The sequence below is a fragment of the Arvicanthis niloticus genome, chromosome 19, assembly GCF_011762505.2.
Source record: "Arvicanthis niloticus isolate mArvNil1 chromosome 19, mArvNil1.pat.X, whole genome shotgun sequence".
NCBI lineage: Eukaryota > Metazoa > Chordata > Mammalia > Rodentia > Muridae > Arvicanthis > Arvicanthis niloticus.
Window position 1 is genome coordinate 30,421,267 of NC_047676.1, and position 19,775 is coordinate 30,441,041.

The 19,775-nt window shown below is 41.2% G+C and overlaps 1 long non-coding RNA gene across 1 annotated transcript; it reads left to right on the top strand.

The window, feature by feature from the left end:
* Positions 1-7,084: 7,084 nt before the first annotated feature.
* On the top strand, positions 7,085-8,259 carry LOC143435064 (uncharacterized). The gene is made up of 2 exons (XR_013105027.1): positions 7,085-7,214; positions 7,460-8,259. It is a non-coding gene; the product is annotated as an uncharacterized LOC143435064 (long non-coding RNA).
* Positions 8,260-19,775: the final 11,516 nt, after the last annotated feature.

Sequence of the window (19,775 nt, forward strand, 5' to 3'; positions counted from 1 at the left end):
ATGTTACCATTGTTTGGCTTAGGGACCCCAAGACAAGGGACTGAGGTACATATTTTACGTATCAAAGCAGACCTGACTCTGGCTTCTCTCAGCATCCCTCAGTCCCTACCTGGCGTACTCTGCCCCCAACCTTGAACTTTCTAGCTCAGTGGCTGGGCTGCCCCCCTCTCCTATCCTCCTCTTCTCTCCCCTTCTCTCCTCTCCCCTCCTCTCCCTTTCTCCTGTTCTCTCTTCCTGCTCATGTGCACCCTTTCAAAGTCTCTTTATTCTTCTCCCCTCTCCCCATGGTGACTCCCCTGGTCTCAATCCTTAGGACCATATGAACTTGCCCATAGGCAGCTTCCCAGTAAACCTGCCTTTAATGCAATCTAAGGTGGCTTGAACTGGCCTGTGTTATTTCACCTGTGGAGAAATAACCTATCAACCATGACAATGAGTTGTCAGCAAAATCAACATGCTTGGATCTGTCGAAATCCAAACATTTAATGGCAAACAGATACAAAACTGTTCCCCTCAATTTAGCACTTTAAATTTGGTTTCATTTTGCTGTTTCAACTTTACCAGCAAGAACCTTGCTTATAAAAGCTACTCCAGTAGAGAGAGAGAGAGAGAGAGAGAGAGAGAGAGAGAGAGAGAGAGAGAGAGAGAGAGCTCAACAGACCGATGATAGACTCACCCTCAAAACATGGCAGAGAAGGGAACTGAGGGAAAGGGCCCTTCTGTGTATGGCTGACTGCTGAAAAGACTTCAGATATTGAAGGAAACCACACATACCAAAGTGACACTGGAGTTTACATTGAAAACTGTAAAATAACTAGCCACAGGTCAGAACAATAAATGATTTAACTACTCTATGCCCCTGCTTGGTCATGCAGGGATGGTTCAAGGATTAAAGGAGTTAGTTAATTCATAGGAAACCATTAACTGGAGCTCAGCACATAGTAAGCACTCAATAAAGTTGTTTGTTATTCTTGGATTTGCTCGTCCCCATCAACCTACATAATTCTTCCTTTGGCCTTAGCCCACTTTGCCTGAATTTATACTGCCTTTGCCTGTGAACTTTTTCAAAGACCCAAACTCTACTCCAATTTTCCACTTCAGTCTGAATTCTCATTTTTTTTTTCTTATTTAAATCCTCAAACATCTGCTGGATTTCAAACAAGTGTGCTGGCACCCTGTATTTTTGGCTGGAAAGAATGTCAAGAGACATATAGACTGTTTCTGATTCTTGGCGTTTCTACTTGCTGCTTCCCAACTTTGCAGTGGTTTGAAAATCACAGGCATGTGGTAGAAATGCCTATTTAAATTTACTATTTTAGCAGGGGTAACTCTCATTGGTTTTACCTGTGTAACTCTGATAAACTAAATTATAAGGAATTAAAGGAGGTTAGGCTTCATAAACAAAGCCACTGAATGGTGAAAACCTGCCCTGGAATCGGCGGGGGTGGGGTGGGGTGGGGGGAGGGGGGACACTTGTAGGCCCATGCCAAGGTGTCTCGTCCTCCCCACCTCACCCCACCCCACAGAAATCACAGTGTGCTAGAAAGAAGCCTAATATGTGGGAAGTTTACTGTGAGGGAAGGGGAGTGAAGACTTGGAGAAGGGAGAGGCAGAGAAGGGAGGGGACAGAGAAGGACAGAAAGAGAAGGCCACCCTGGGGAGAAAGCAAGAGAAACTTGGGGAGGGGGTCATGAGGGTCATGAAAGAGAAGGAGGGAGAGAGAAAAAAAGGGAAGCTAGCAGTCTTCTTAAAAACCGGCAAGCCACCTGCACCTGGTGGCAACACAGGTAGTAATGGCGACAGATGATGACACAAGCCGTTGCTAGCTCCCTTTGACTACGTCCCTGAGAGGACCCTACCAGAATCCCCTGTAAGGCAATGCTGGAGGTAAAGAAAAAATGTGTTACACTCTCACTGATTCTTGGGCATAAATCTCTCATCTCATAAAACAGTATGTTCGCTCACTGTATGTGTGTGTGTGCACACATGCACACAAATACAAACTTTGTCATCTTCTTATAGTTTAGTTCTGGGACGCCCTTCAAAGACTCTGATGGGTTATTTCTCCATAGTCAGTGAAATGAGCAATTTAAGTCAGATTATATTATATATTATATTATATTATATTATAGGCAGGTTTATTGGGAAGTTGCTCTGGGGTGGGCAAGTTTGAGGACATGGAAGTTGCCATGGGAAAGGGGGAGAGGGGAAGGAGAGAAAGAGAGAAAGGGGCAAGAGTACTGGGAGAAGTGAGGAGAGAGAGAGAGAGAGAGAGAGAGAGAGAGAGAGAGAGAGAGAGAGAAAACAAAATTAAATAGGGGGACCCTCTGTGGGAAGGACAGCAGGAAGGTAGGGACTGAGGAATGCTGGGAGAACCTGAAAGCCAGGTCTGCTTTGGTATGTGTACCTCAGTCCCTTGTCCAGGGTCTGAAGCCAAACTGACCCTGGTCCTGAAGTCTTGGTCCCAGCTCGGAAGGTAGCAGAAACCTGTGAAAGGCAAGGCTTGGGTGAAATCCTCTATCTCTGGGTGCACCGATTTCTTTCTCTATTTGTACTTCCTAGCTGCTGTGAGGTAAGTAGCTCTATTCCTCCAAATGACCCTGCCATATAATAAGCTCTGAGCTACAGGCCAAAAGCCACAGGACTAGTCAACTCCAGGTGGACTGGACGCCCTAAAGAGGCATGGGCCTAAACAAACCTTCCCTCTCCTTCCATGATCTCAGGCATTTTGTTGCAGTAACTGCCATCACCAGGACAAAGAACTTTCCCTATGTCACAGAATTTCTGGAAAATGCCAGGATACACTTATTATCCAAATGGAAAGAGCTTTGACCTTGCTGAACTCACACTTCCCCTTGAAGACTGCTGATGGAAAGCCCTGATTTCACTCTCCTGTCACACGGGGACTCAAGATTCTGTTATGTCAAGGGCAGAGTGACATAGTTGTTTTCATTTCAAGATACCACACCACACTGCCACATCTTAATAATTTTGGCCTTTAAGCCGTGGGAAGCTGCGTGGGTGAGGCTACCTATAAACTCCCTTCCCCCGTGTGCTCTGTTGGTTGCCAGCAGTCTGTCTCCGGGGGCCTCAGGCCTTCCTCCCACCTGCTTTGTTTCTGCCAGCTTAGTGCCGAAGTCAACACTGAAGGTACAGCCTGTCCTTGAGAGAGCTGGGCATACCGTGGAAAATAACTTCTGGGGGAGCTTGGGAAACTGACATCTGAAGGTGAAGTTTGTCATTTGGCCCAGAGAACTCGGTGTACCTTCTGTCCAAGAACTTGCTGGCAAAAACACGGTACCAATGGCCAGACTGTGTGGACCTCAGTAAAGGCCACTGAGCTGTGCCCAGTAGGCAGCACTAGTGGAGAATGGCTGAGGTCAGACGGGAACAGCCTCCACAGTGGAGATTGAGAGGCCCCCGTGAGCCTGAGAACCCGGTGCAGGAGAAAAGCTAGACTCTGCTCAGCACCTCCTAGGGCTCTGGAGAACGAAGGGTTATAGGGTGGTGGTCCATGCATCCTACAGCGTCTAGCATGTGTTTCTGTAAAATTACAGCTTTCATCCAAATGACAGCTTTACCAAGATTTTAGCGCTGGGGTTGAACAGACATCTGATCGACTCTCCTATTTCCGGATTCCTCATCTATCATCTCTCTTCTCTAAAAAGATTTTTTTTTTTAATTTTATTAAATACATTTCCCCACCATTCTCTCTTTTGTAAGATAAACCGCAGGATACAGTGCAGAGTCAATATGCCAGTCTAGTCCACTGTAATACCAGCTTGAGCAAGTTCAAAGTAGTATGAAGTGTTTTGCACTTGGGGAAAGTCTGCTTCATAGTCTGGCTTAGAAAGCCAGTCAAGTCATCCTGACAACAAGGCAGCACCAGAGTAGACATGGCACTGCCCCAGCACCAGGTACAAGTGCAGCAGGAACTGTCACCTCCTCTCTCACCCTTCCCTTTACAAACTTCTACCTCCTTCCTAGGGCAGAGTGCTACACAGGCTTTGTTCTGGGGCCTCCCAGAATTTTTGGAAAAACTATGTAATTCTCCTGACACATTTTAAAATTAAGATGCATAATTACTCTATAAGTTTAAATGATTGAAAAACATATACCTTCTTTAATGTAATGTACAAAAATGTCAACATTATCTATTCAAAAGGCTCGTAGACAAACTATCTTTTTTAAATCTCATTATTCCATTTTGAACTCATTGCTATTCCATCTTACATAGAATTTTATATTAGTATGATATACTTCTATGCTTGATAATCATTTATAGACTAGCATGTCAATTCTAGACAGCAAAATATGTACTTTAATGAGAATTTTATGTATTTTATTTTATCTAGATTAATCTTTATTTTTATTATTAATTTAAAATCGAGGAAATTCAATTTACTAGCCGTTATAAGACTTTGAATGTCATTAAATACTCTGGATTGATTTAACATTATAATATATGTTAGTACATAATTGGGTGAAATAAGCTTTTAAAATAACAACTAATACCCCAAAAGAAGAAAGCCTTTTAGGAGAGATTAATTGATATATCACAGATGAATATTTCTTATTGCCAAATGGCAACCACATTTTGTGACAATTGTCAGCAAAAGGTAGAGAAGCTCTTGGCCACTGGATCTACTACAGAAAAAGTTGAAAGAAACAAGATACTGCACCCAAGTTAAAAAGCCAATATGGATTCATGATGCATGATAATCTTTTTGGCAAACCCTCAAAAAAACTTGTTCTCCATAGGTTTGATTAAATATTCTCATGTAGCTCGCTTTCATTTGCTGCTTTAATCTTTAACCTTTTCTTACTTGAAATCAATGCCAAATATGTACCCGGGACACAGGCATCAATATTTCAAGCATTTGGCATCCTAGCAAGTCTTCTTCTGATGGACTTCCCCTTAAAGGAAAAGAAGGAATGAATGTGAGCACGATACTCCCAAGGGTTCTTTCTCAGAATGAGCACAGGGAAGGGCCATATAAAAATGGTCCTTGTGCTTGCTTCTTTAAAAGTTACCCATGCTTGCATCCCTCCTTTGATAACAGTTGCTAAGCCCAGGAGCACATTGTCCAGGCACTTTCTTTTTACAGTCCCATGATGGTACCCTCTCCAGTATTCATTTCTTCATTGTATAGTGTTCATTACAGTAGGCTAACTAGAATGGCCTTCCTTCATCATACAGGTCCTCTTGTCCTCTCCTTCTTCTCCCTGACCCTTCATCCTCCTAAGATAGCTCTCATTGAAGACTTGAGTCCTGAGTGTGGAGAAAAGGCTCTGAATGGAAACCAGAAAGGGACTGGATTCTCCAGTACAAACCTGGTCTAGAAAGTAACCTCCAAATGGAAAAAAAAAAAAAAAAAAAAAAAAAAAAAAAAAAAAAAAAAAAAAAAACAAAAACCGCACAGCGTCTTCTACTCACAGCGGAGTGACATGGCCAAACAAAATTAGCTGTGACCTATAGTCCTATAAAATTGTCCTCATTTTCATAGTGGAAATGGTGTGTAAGGAATGGCATGAAAAGTGGCTCATCTTAACCAAAGAATGGCAAACACCTTCTAAATGGAGAGCTTTCCTTCTCCTCACCAGCTACTCATGACCATACACAGACCAGAGGCTCTTCTGAGACCTCCATGCCCACTGCTCTCTTGTCAATGTACTGAATAAACCTTTCTTCTACTCTAAAGATTAAATCCTTGCGACAATTTCCCATGTTCCCCACCACACTAGACCCCGTTCTTTCCAACTGGCACAGTAAGACTTGCTAATACCTGAGTCCATGTGAGTGTATCCTTTACGAAGAAGTGGACCATTTCTAAGGATCTTGCTCCTTGTTGGAAAAGTAGGGGTACACTCCCAGTTGTTAGCCTCCAGCCTCCTACCTGACTCTTTTCTCTCCTCCTGTAGTGTCTTCATCACAGGGCACTTAGATTCACAAACTCCCCACATAGCTTCTCTATACTTTGAAAGAAGAGAGGAATGGAAATTGACAAAGGAAAAAAAATAGGTTTATCTACAGTTTGTTCAAACCTAGGGAGAGAAAGGTTCCTAATTTTTTTCTGCCTTTCTTATAGTGGTGTCATGATTTTATAGAGAAGAGAAATTTAAAAAACCAAGGAATATGTGTGTGGATAGTTTTATGTCACCTCGACATGAGCTGGAGTCATTCGAGCAGAGGGAACTTCAATTTTAAATATGCTTCCGTAAGATTGGGTTGTAGGCAACTCTGTAAGGCTTAACTAGCGATTGGTGGGTGGTGTCATCCCTGGGCTGGTAGTCCTGGGTTCTATAAGAAAGCAGGCTGAGCAATCCATGGAAGCAAGCCTAGCCATGCATCTGTGTCAGCTCCTGCTTCCAGGTCCTGTCTGTTTGAGTCTCTGTCCTGACTCCCTTTGATGATCAACAGTGACATGGAAGTGTAAGCCAGATACACACTTCCCTCCCCAACTTGATTTGTGTTGGTGGGGTTTCATTACAGCAATAGTAACCCTCACTAAGACAATACGCACATGTTAACTGTGCACGAAGTCCTCAAGACTGTGTGAAAGCAAGTTTCTTCGCTAAGTAGAGCCGGGGCTTCAGCCCTTTCCTTCCCCCAGCAATGAATTCCTGAGGAAGTATTAAGAAGGTCAATTGTTCCAATAGTCTGAAAGCTGGGGTAGGGTAGGGTGTCTGATAGGTTATTTCTCCTCCGCTGGTGAAATGAGCCAATTTAAGGCAGATTAGATTATATTAAAGGCAGGTTTATTGGGAAGCTGCTCTTGGATGGGGGAGTTCACTGGCCCCACAGACCAAGGCCAGGGAAGTCTCCATGTAGAGGGGAGGGAGAGAGAAAGGGAGAAGAAAAGATGAAGAGGGAAGGAGAAAGGGGCTGCAAATTTCTGGATTATATTGGGAGGAGCCTCTGGGGGAAGGACAGTCCAGCCGTTGGGCTGGGAAATTTAAGGTTGAGGGCAGGGTATGTGAGTTAGGGACTGAGGGACACTGGAAAACCTGGTATGTAAAATATGCACCTCAGTCCCTTGTCCCCAGGAAAGAAACTAAACATCTTACATCAGTGTCTTCCTCTGGAATATCTCCCCAGTGTTTCAGCATCAAAGCAGTATTCTATCTTTAGTGTCTCAAGGTTGCTGTACTTCAGTGGTTATCACTTTCTACAGCATCACCTAGAAAGGCTTCTCAACCTGAACTGAACTTCGGTGAGTTTGGGTTTTTTGTTTTTTGTTTGTTTGTTTGTTTATTTTTGTTTTTGGTGGGAGTGTTAATCTGGAACCACAACTCAGATTAAGCCTTTAGACAGAAAGACACATGAAAAGGAATGGGCTTGCTGAGGTGTGGTCGTAATGAATGTGGAGAATTGAAGGATGTCGGGTGACTGGACAGAAGAACAGCTCCTCCGGCTTCAGAACCTGTTCTTGCTTCCCTCTACCTCCGGCAACTTTAGGATTCTCAGAGCCAAGAGAAGAAACCAACTTGGAAAGACAGAAGGAAGAAGGTGGCATCCTCTCAGTCTCCGGCTCTCTCCCATTATGACCAGGGACTGACCCCACAACAAAGGGAGCTGTAGAGGGACTGACCTCGAGAAACAAGATTGCTTCCACATCTTCTTACCCTCTTATCCAAACATCTTTCACCCCATCTTCCTGCACCGTTTCCCTCCTCCTCCCTAGTGAGGTACCATTAGTCCAAGCAACCTCCACAGGCAAGCAGCAACGAGAACGCCCAAGCACCTGGATCCCCTGAGGTTACTGTAGCTCAGGAATCCAGGGGTTTCTCCTTCTTCAAGCCTCAGCCTGACAATTTAAGAAGTTCCAAGAACTTTCTGGAAGTGGAGCCAGGTGACCCACTTGAATGAGTGATCTGCAGTAATTCCGAAGCTATAAAAAAATGTGTTCATTTATAATTTTATCAAGCTGTAGTTTATAGCCTACTTAACAAAGTTATTGGCTACATTATGGCCTGTTATGCTTAACAAAATCTGTAATGACTCCTATGGACATAGAAGACATGCAATGAGTATGATGTCAGGGTTGTTATCCTTTCTTACAGATGAGAAATGTCTCTTTTGCCTAAATGCACAGACTGTGAATTGAACAGTAATCCTGGGGACAGGTGCAAAGGCTGCTTTGAGCTTCTCTTGGGCTCCTATCGATGCTTGCACAACTCAAAGCAAACTTTACTTCTGCTAGTGGTGTTTCTGTCACCTATATCAAGTGATAAATAAAGATTACAGACTAACATTTACGATCCGTTTCTTACTGACAAGGTTGCATCTTAGTTTTAGCAATTCTAGAGTCACCCTTATATGTGACATTGTGTGTTATGAAAGGTAGATGCCTTGTCTACATTACATATTTGTAATTACATATTTGTGAGCAAATGAGGAAACGTTCTCTTTGAAGGAAGCATGCTATTCTATCTTACCTGGTTTCCCTAACTCCCCAACTCTGTGCACTTGATTTATTCTAAGTCAGTGGTTCTCTGCCTTCCTAATGTTGTGACCCTTTAATACAGTCCCTTATGTTGTGCTGACCCCAAACCATAAAATTATTTTGCTGTTACTTTGTAACAGTAATTTTCCTACTCTTGTGCATTGTAATGTAAATATCTGATATGCAGAATATCCAATATGTGACCCCCAAAGAGGTTGCAACCCTCAAGTTAAGAACCACTGGCGTAAGGCATGATTTCAAGCCACATGCAGTAATTTACAGGGATATAGTCACTAACTCAAGGTTATTTTTATGATTTGTTGAAATCAAAACTTTATAACTAAACAAAAATATATCTTACCATTAAATGTTCTTATCCAAAGGTATACTTTTTGCTAACTAAATAGAAAAACATTAAAGTTGGTGGTATAAAAAAAAATGATGCTTTTTTTGAGCAAATTATACTCATTGAACCTTTAAACAATGTATTTCATCAGAAAGGATAGCGGTGAGTGTGATATATTCCTAAATTAAGGTAACATAGTATGAGAAGTTAGATTGATGAAGGAAGCTAAGCAGTGTGGGGGGGGGAGTGGGGGGGAGGGAAAGCCATTAGAGCTGATTTACTTAATTTGAAATCTCTTTGGAACAATTAAAAATATGAAAAGGTGATCAGCAAGACCCTTCTCAGTGTCAAAGTTCACATGGATGTTTGGTTCAGTCATGCTCAGTAAACTGCAGAGGAGTAGAGATGTGGCCTGGGCTGGGAAAATACTAGGACATCGGATGGAGAGGAAGAAAGTCTACAAGGGAGAATGGAAAGTCAGACCTGTGGAGAAGACTGGGATCAGAGCAAATCAAGCATCAGCTGATGCTGTTTTCCTAAGACTGCACACCTACCTCTTTGTCCTCATGTGAGTCTTGGCTTCCATGTTCCCATTTCCTCCCTCTACTGAGCTGAACCAGCTTTCCCCCTCAGCCCTAATGAGAAGAGAGTAGCTGTCTGCTGCAGAAACTGCTCTACGTGACATAACAGACATCTTCAGTTTTATTTTGGAAATAAAGCTAAGTGCTGGCCACCAGGCTATAAACACAAGAAAGCCCTTCCCTGCAAGTCAGTTCTTCCTATCTGCTGTCTGTGATGCTGATCTTAAGATCAAAACTGTTGCTGAGGATAACAGAGACCTAGGAGTTAGGGAGTGGGGGTCCAACAACAACAACAGGGAATGCCTCAGAAGCTCTGGACTATCCCCATACCCCTCTTTCCCCTTCCTTCCACCTCCCTTCCTATCCCCTGTCTCTGTCTCTTTGTCTATCTCTGTCTCTCTTTCCCTATCTGTCACTGTCTCTGTCTCTCTGTCTCTCTGTCTCTATCTCTCTATCACTGTCTCTGTCTCTCCATCTCTGTGTGTGTGTGTGTGTGTCTGTGTGTGTGTGTGTCTGTGTGTCTGTGTGTCTGTGTAAAACAGCTCAGAACACAGAACAGGAAAACACCTAACTTTTTATTGTTTGATCTTTATTTTACTTATTTTTATTATCATTTGCTTTTGCAGCTGGATCTAATGAAAGTTTTACATTTCAGGCATGGAGCTGACCTTATGAAAAGAAATTAGTTTTGGTAAGTTAAAAGGGGGAAAGTAATTGTGGTGCTTAAAAATTAATGTGATGCAACATTCCATCCTCCCCTAAAATGTTCTGGTGACCACAAGCAAGGTGTGTGGGGGAGGGGATTAAAGCCAGCAACAATAAACAAAAGTAAAGCCACTCACTCTGCTGCTGTTTCCAAATGTAAGTGTCCTTATCACTGAGTCACCCTGATTTGCAACTTGCAAAGCCCTTCCTATGTGTTTATATGTGCTGGGTTTTGTTTTGTTTGTTTGTTTGTTTTCTTGCTTTTAAACTTTACTAACTTGCTGCTCCTTGAGCCTTATAAAGCTGTTACATGTAGAACATCTCAGGTAGCCCATGCAAGAATCTTAAGAGGAATCATAGCTAGAAAGCTGAGAAAGGTCAATCCTGGACAGAATTATATATGTGGTGTAAGAGCAGGTTCAATAAATTGAAAGAAAGGAAGAGAGAGAGACAGAGACACAGAGGAAGGAGGAGGAGGAGGAAGAGGAAGAAGGAAGGAAAGAAGGAAGGAAGGAAGGAAGGAAGGAAAGAAGGAAGGAAGGAAAGAAGGAAAGAAGAAGGAAAGAAGGAAAGAAGGAAAGAAGGAAAGAAGGAAAGAAGGAAAGAAGGAAGGAAGGAAGGAAGGAAGAAGCCTTGGAGTTCCCAAGTGGTTCTAGTGAGAAGGGGACTCAGAAAGCTGAGCAGCTGCCACCCTGAACTACTTATTACCAAAAAGAAGACAATGTCAGACACCCCTTCCTGGTGGCAAGGCCAAGAGTTCAGAGAAAGCATCAACTCCAACAGACAATGGCTGGAGAACACCCCAGGGAGAGAACTGAGGCAGCTTGTGCCCTGTAGGGTTCCAGGATTCTTGTGGATTGATAACCGACAGCTATGCCATCCTCCCATTTCAGGCTATAAGAGTAATCTCCCTTTCCTGCTGTTCTTTTGGTCCCAGCTCTTAAGTCTGTTGGGTCTGTGGGAAGACTATTTACTTCTTTCTTTAGTTTACTAGTCTGTGAATCCAGAAGAGCCAAGCCGGAAGCATTAACAGCCTCGTCTGGGTTTGGATGATAGGATCTTAGGTTTTTGATCCCAATGTTATAATTAAATGTGTCTCACTGGAGCACTGGAAGAAGCCTATACATTTGTCTTATGAACAGCCATGCATAGGAGAAATTATAAGAAACATAGATCTGCTCTTGAATCTGTGGTAACTGGTGACTTTAGCTAGCCCTTTCCACAATGACTGTTGACTGGACTTAGTGTTATGGTTTGGACATGAAGGATCCACAAGAGTTTGTCTATTCAAAGGTTAGATTCCCATCTGGTTGTACAATTTGAAGATATTCTGGAAACTATAGAATGTAGGACCTGGCTAGAAGAAGTATGTCCTTACAGTCAGGTCATTGGGAATGTATTTCCACTGGTCCCTTCTGTCATACATTTCTTCCTAGCTATGAAGAAGTAGAAACTTCCTTCTGCCACACATTCACACTGCAATAACGCTCTGCCCATACCCATGGAGCCAAGTGACCTCCAAAGTCACAAGGGAAAATAAATCCTTCCTTCCATGGGTTGTTCTCTTGTCAAGTGTTTTATCGTAATGACAAGAATAGAAACTGGAAGTTTGGAGGTTAGTGATGAAGAGGACCAATCTGGGGGCTTAAGATAAGTGATTCCAAAATAAAACAATGAGCAGGTTTGAGCCATGATTTTTTTTTGTTAGTCACCATGTGCCTGACTTTGGCTAGCAGAAAAGGCAAATGTGATGTTTCTTTAAGCACAGACTTAAAGAAACATCTCATTGGAGCTTGTTCTATTGGTCTCCTCCCATGAAGTAATTCCACTACCGTCTGAACAAGCCTAGGAAGACATACTGGAAAATGATGTGTCTGGTGATGCGAAGATTTGTAGAAAGGCCCCATGTTCTGAGACTAACAGAAAACAGCCCAACTGAATAACCTACTGACAACCAAGGAAGAAAACACCAGTTATCCCATAGAAGCCACTGACATATTAAGCCACTGCATCTTAAGGTGCTTTTTGGCAGCATAACATATTAACCAAAGAGGAGAACGTCTAGAAAGGGGAACTCAGGGGAGGTAACAATGAGGTAGAGAAATGTCTAGAAAAAGTGGTGTCAAGTGTGAGAGGGGGTATCTCATGCTAAATAATTTGTAAAGGGAGACCAGTGGTCACTGGAAGCCAGGAAAAAGAAAATTCCATGCCTTAAGTCCAATAGGAAAGTGAAAGATGAGACAAAAGTGTGGGAGCCACCTTTGGGAGTTTATGTGATGACACAGTAAGAAACGGGAGCGTGAGGGAGTAAGTTAGGACAAGTCATCAGAAGTAACACTCCCAACAAGAAGGAGCAGGCATTCTTTGTTCTCGAGGAGAACAAATTAACTGGGCACTTAGTGGAAACACTGAATGAGGATCTGAGAGTGTGATCCTGGAGTCTGCGGAATTAACCAACTACGTCAAGCGTTGTGATGTGTACTTTCTATATATACAGTGGCTGTTAGCTCCATACATTAGTGGTCCTGGTAGACATAAACTTTGTTAAGTAATTAAAGTGCCTTTTAGGCAATGGGTGCTGAGTCAGGTCCAACATAGCCAAGGAATATCGACGATTCTCAGATTAGGTGCCAATGAGAATTCCATGGGGGAGGGTTGGGAGAAATGGCTCAGTGGTTAAAGGCACTGGCTGCTCTTACAGAGGATCCAGGTTGGCTTCCCTGATCCCCAATCATAGTTAGGATTCAAAAAACCAAAACATCAGCCAAATAAACAGCTTCCTTAACAAAACAAGATGGACAGCATCTGAGGGACAGTGCCTGAGGTTAACGTGTGGCCTGCACAAGTGTGCAAGTGTGCTCTCACGTGTAAGAGGATCCCACAGAAACACACACACTAGCATGTATACCACAGAAATCATATGGGGGGAATCTGAATTTCTGGGAGTCAGGGTCTAACTATTATAAAGGCTCCCAGATGATTGAATTACAGAGTGAGAAGATCCTGGAAGAGGTGATACAACTCCTCAACCAAGAATCCATCATATTTCTGAGAAATGAGAAATAAAGGCAGAAACTCTCAGAATGTCATTTTCATATATTTAGTGATTGATCTAAACGGCTATTAACCTCAGAGATCATGTTAGGACTCAGTGACTAATGGCTATTTCTGAGTCAAAAAATGAAATAGCATTTATTTTCATGATGTAATAAAAGTCAAGTGAGCATTAACTCAGATCCCCATGAATCAGAGAATACGGTCCATTTGAATAGAGCCTAAGGCCAAGCTAGCCACGGAAATAGATGGGAAGTCGGCAGACAAGATTTTGAGATTTTTGGTAGGAAATCTCAAACTACTTGAGGAAAAAAGAAAGCATTGGAGAGATCACTTTGATAATTAGATGAATAATGCAGCCTCAAACGAGACAATGAGGAACAATAGGGAAGTCTGACAAAGTAGATTTAAAAGGGGGGAGGACCTTTGTGACAGCCAACCTCCCTAAAAATGTAAAGGCTAGTTTAGCTCATAGGTTGCCGATTTATGAGCCTCTGAGCCACACTCGAAGCTTTTATAATAGACATATAAATGTAACTACTCAGTTACAGAGAAGGGGTCAGAAAGGCTTTTTCGAGAAGGGCTAATCACGAATACATTTTAAAGGCTAGAGATGTTTGTCATCTTTCAACTTAGCTTAGAAACCTTTCATTCTGTGACCATTTCGCATACGAACAAACAAAAAGGAGCATAGAATGCCTGTCTGCTCTTCATTAAGACTCTAAATCATAATACCTAGGATCGCAGCCAGCAAATTCTCGCTGATACAACGGTGTCATTTAATCTGTATACTTTATTTAAATATCACTAGCTGGTAGAGTCCTTATCCCTGGAGGTATAGCTCAATGCTCCTGTACTGTCCCCCCGCCAAACCTAAACCAACCAAACAAAACCCAAATAACACCAACTTTCTTATAACATCCTTCATTGTTCAAGACCCACACCATGAAAGCTGGTTTCTAAGATTCCTTTAAAGTTGTTTGTCTGGTGACTCATGACTGACATTTTTAAGTGGGTGTTAATCAGCTATTTTATAGAATGGTCCTTAGTCTAAGTTTGTCTTGTTGTCTATGATTTAAAATCAAATTATACACTTTAAGGACAAATAGTGAGAGATGATGCCATATGTATCCTAGTGCGTTATAGACACAGAAATATTATGGCATGTGAGTCTTTATTTTTGACCATTAAGGCAGGGCAGTATCTGCCATGTTTCTCTATTGCAATAATGTTTGTTTTCCTCTGTTATTAATATTGCACTGGTTGTTTGGTAATTTGAGACTTTGTTGGCATTCTACTTCTTTTATTTAAAGATGTAGTTATTTGTCTGTCTGTCTATCTGTCTCTGTCTCTTTCTTTCACTGTGGTGTGTGTGTGTGTGTGTGTGTGTGTGTGTGTGTGTGTGTGTGTGTGTGCTGCCTGCAGGTATGCCTTTGTGCTACATGTGTTCAGTGCTTGCAGAGGTCAGAAAACTTCAGATAGCCTGGAATAGAAATTACAGATGGTTGTTAGCCTTCATGTGGGTGCTGGGAATTGAACCTGGGTTCTCTGCAAGAGCAGCCAGTACTCTTAACCACTGAGCCACCTCTCCAAGCTCCAACACTGTTTTTTTATACTTTTGTTCACTAATTCTTCACTCGTAGTGAACCTTTCTAGAAACAGTTACACTGGTGTTTACCAAAGGCTGATTATTGTATAGTCATTTATTAGTTGGAATTTTCACGTACTGTCCTCTTCTTTGCAGAGAGTATTTATTTATTTTATTACTGTATAGTCTCATGGATTTTTAACTCAAAAAATACTAACACATTATTATCAACATTTGTTTTGTAGCTTAAAGTGTTCCCAACGTCCTTCAACTATACTGCCATGTCCCTTCATACATCCTCATCATTCCATTCTCTCTATCTATCTATCTATCTATCTATCTATCTATCTATCTATCTATGTATATATTTATCTCTGTTTGCTTGAAGCACATTTTTGTTTTGGGCATTGAACAACATTCCATGCTCATCTGTATTTTTTTCCTCTCAAGCATAGAATGTGTCATTTTCCCAGGGAACGTTAGCAGCTTTTATTAAAGAATAAATTCAGGCACCAAGATCTGGGTAATCATTGTGTCCATTGGTAATGGACACCATTGATTCTTGTCTTGCTTTTCAAAAAGAGCTAGGGAGTATATTTGGGAAGACGGAGATGTGTGTGTGTTTACGCATCCCTATACTTCTATACATTTCTATGTGCATTACTGCATGTATCTATAAACTTTAAAACCATGAGTTCATGTTTCTACTCCAATATAATCCAACACAACAGACTTCATTCTACCTCAATCTTTTTTCCTTTTTTGTAGCTTTCTCCAATTGTGAGAAACCTGGTTCTCATTTCCCATTACTAGATTAATTTGATCTTATGAATACTTGAATAGCTTATAAAAGTCCATTGTTTTACTCTTTAAAAGTTACATATATTCCTTTTCATATGTACATATTTAAAAATGCTCTTGTCCGTGTAAATGAGACTCACCATATGCCCAACAAATAGACAACCAAAGCATTGCACAGTGACTGCTCTTGTATTTCAGTCTGTGTGGCTTTTTGTGGTTAAGCAAGCTAAAGCAGTTTAACCAATCACCAACATATTCACCATACAATAGGAGAAAGACCAGGGCTGACTTCAGGAAAATAGATCCCAGTAGTACAGAAAAGAATTGGAAAAACACCCAGAGAGACACACAATTAAACATTAGTGTCTACAAGACACAGTTCCCCTGGAATGTTGTGACTTGTACATGGCCTGTCCATCATCGTGAACCTTCAGACTGACAATGGAAATGCAGAAACTAGTGATACTCGCTCTTTCTCTCAGCATCATGGGCTCACAAGAATCTGACAGCACAGGGGTATCTTCAGCAGTCAAACTGACAGCTTCGTGGGTAGTTCCTTGAGACACGTTTCTTGTTCTTTGATCTCTATAGTAATTTATGGAGTTTTCTAAGTTGGCTGCATGGTTTTAACATTCATTTTTCTGTAAGTATGACTAAGCCTGCTACTCAGACTGGTTGTGTAGAACTCATATTTACTCAGGAATACACCTATTTTACAGACTTGCTCATCACTAGTGAAAGGTCACTTTTCTGGGTTAGGAACCACAACAGAGAACCCATCTCTGATCATTGTAGTTGAGTCTAAGAATTTCTACTGTCTTGTAACAGGCTCTATCATATGGTCATCTTTGAAAGCCTCAGTGTAATAGTTACTGCCTTTACCTTGGCCTCTGTTTCTGGAAAGTTTCCAGCCACCTGGAGAATTGTTAGTTTCTCCCCAACCTCATTTTTCATTATACCTACTTCATTTGCTTTGTTGTATGGAGACTGTTTAGTGGGAAACATTAGGAAATGGCAGGAGGAGTTAGGTTTGCTTCCTGCCTGCATCTTAGCTTCTGACTTTATTTGTTTAAGTCTTACTTTGGAGAGGTGGATTTAGCCTTTGCTGACTCCTAGAAAGTATTCATTTTGGATTGCAGTCCATGCCAAGGAAGGGTCTCCCTAAGCAAAGCCAAATGTTCATCCCCCTTTGTTTTTAGATAGCTATACCATTTTGAAGTCATATTTCTATTTTAGGATTTTCTCATAATCCCAAATCCTGAATCTCTTCTACAATTTTTCCCTGACACATCTTGTGTGCTTATAGACTTAATCTCAATGGGTTACCTTTGTTCAGACAAGCCCACATACCGCATCCCACTCCTGGAACTAAATTCTGTATCAGCTAGAAAATTTGATATCTACAATCAACAAAAGCCTGAATCAAATCAGCTTCAGCAATAAAGAAATGTATTCACTTTTATAACTAAAGTCAGAGATGAGGTAAGATTCAGAGTCTGCTTCATTCTGGGTGGGATTTATTTAACTGCATCTTTCTCTCTATGGTGACTATCCCATAAGGTCACTCTCTCCCATAGGCAAAATGACTCTAAAAGTTCCCTTAACATTGTCATTCTCTAATTCTGTAAGAAAAGGCAAAATAATTTTTTTAGATTTATTTTTTTTATTTGTACAACATTCTGCATGTATGTATGCCTGCAGGTGAGAAGAAGGCACCAGATCTCATTAAAGATGGTTATGAGCCACCACATGGTTGCTGGGAATTGAACTCAGGACCTCTGGAAGAGCAGACAGTGCTCTTCACCTCTGAGCCATGTCTCCAGCTCCAAGAATAATCTTTTGATAAAAACATTGCATTCCAGAGTCTGCTTGGGCTGCCTAGGTTTCTTAATAATGGAGAATAAATGGAAGATTAGATATCCTGGATTAAACCAAACAGTGGCAATCCTATAGAGATGTCTGAGAACAGAAGGAACCCATTTGAGAAAAGGAGACTGTTAGAAACCGGGAAGTATATTTTGGTTGGTATTCATGACCTGTTGTTATGCTATCAGAATTTCAAAAATAGATTTATATTTTTTATCAAAATGATGGCGTTGAAGGCTGAAGTGAAGGCTGGAGCAGGTGTGATGTTTGCTGCTGAGTTCAGATACCCAACATCCTCCCAAGAGCTGCATGCACACATCTGTAACGCTAGTGTTAAGAGCAGAGATTGCATTTCCCAGGAAGTTGCTGGCCAGTAAGACAACCATAAACAGCAAGCTCCAGGTTCAATTAGAGGACCCAGGATCTGCCTCAACCAATAATGGAGAAAGCAAAAAAAAGATACCACCATCAACGCTGATCTCCATGTGTGCATGCACGAACAAGTGTACCCACATACACATGTGCACGCACACACAGAACCACACACACAAAACACAGTCAATAAGACTAAATGACAGAAAAAAAAAATGTAATGACATTAATCTATATCTGAAATTATCTTAGTGTCTCTTTACAGAATGTATCAAGAACCTTAGTTGCTATTAATTTTGCTTGTAGTTCAGTGACTAGCATTTGCTTTATGAATGAAAAATAATGTGCTATGTTTATCCCAAATCTCTGAGGCTTGGAAGCATAGTGTCTCAAACCTCCAGGGCATGAGTACCTCACTTGAAATGTTTGGACATAAAGCTTCCCAGCTGGTAAGTAAATAGCCAAAACCTGGCCTCAGACTTGCTGACTGTACAAATGCATTTCCAATGACTCCAAGCTGCTCCAATGTGTTAAAGTAAGCCCGCAGAACTTTAGCACAGCTGTGTTCAGAATACACGCAGGAAATACATAAACGTTCTGACAGCCAGTATCCAAAAAGTAACTTGAAAGATCAACAGATGTCTGAAACTGGCTCCAACTGATATTTGCTTTACTGACCTGTAGCTCTCACAGCAAGGGAAAAGGTTAATATAGAAACAGAAATTATCAAAGCCATTTTGTCAATAGGATGATCTGAGTTTGTGGACAAAAACAATATACAGAGAAAGAAGAAACAATAGATTCTGCTCACAAGCTGACTCAGAACATTGCTTCATCTCTGACTTCAATTATAAAGATAAACGTGTTTCTCTAGTGGCTCAAAGTTGAAAATCATATCCTGCCATGAAGTTGGAAGAAAAGAACTGACCTAGTGCAGTTTCTCATTTTCCTATCGTAATGTATAGTGTGATTGGTAAAGCACACTATAATTTTGCTTACTGCATTGTCTTTGTTGACAATAAACCCTCTTAATCTAATAGGTTAGGGGAGAGACATTAGCAATAGAACAACAACAACAACAAAAACTAACCTTGACTAATTGTTCACCAAATCATACATTTTCATATGTAACTACTCATTAAATAAATATTGACTAACTTCAGTGTGGTTGTCATCAGGTAGTTATTAGGCATATTGAATTTACCACACTCGAAGGAGACACCCGTGCTTCAATGAAGATAAAGAAATCAGGAGTCCAAAATACCTGAGCTCCAATGCTAGCTTCACCATAGTCCGTTAGATGCTGGGCACACAGGGCCAATCAACTTACCTCTGTCTCATCTTTATTTCATGGAATTACATATGCAATTGCTTATGCATATGCAGGTTGTGAAATAATATGTTGTTGCACTTACTACATCTAACATACTGCCTCATCTCCATGTAATTTGTATTACCAGCTGGTTCCTAACCTCAAAGAGCTTACACTGCAGTAGAGCAAACAGAAATAAGTCTGAACACTTAATTTTCCCTAAAATGCACTGAGATAAGTGTTACTTTCTCTCTCTCTCTCTCTCTTTTTTTTTTTTTTTTTTCAAGCAAGGAAGTTGAAATTTCAAGAGTTCATCCAAGGCCTCAATTAACGAACAGATGGGCCAGAATTCAAAAATCCTGTGACACTGAGTTTGAAACCTATATTCTCACCAACTTTCTGGATGAAAAGTTGATAGGTAGGGCTTCTAGTCTTCATTTCTGGCCAATACAAAAGCTCTGGAAAGCTTTTTAAAGAGTAATAAATACAGGAACCATATTTTAACTTGCTTAATTCAGAATATCATGACTAAGTTCAAAATCTCCCCAAGATTCTATGGCCACTTATCTCAAGACTTTTCCAGCAGAAATAGTCTGATTCCTCCATAGAAGATAGCATCCATCAAAATGAAACTACTCTAGCAGAAGCAGCAGCATTCCAGAACTTTCCTCCACTGTGATTCTACAGACTAGTCACCTCTCTG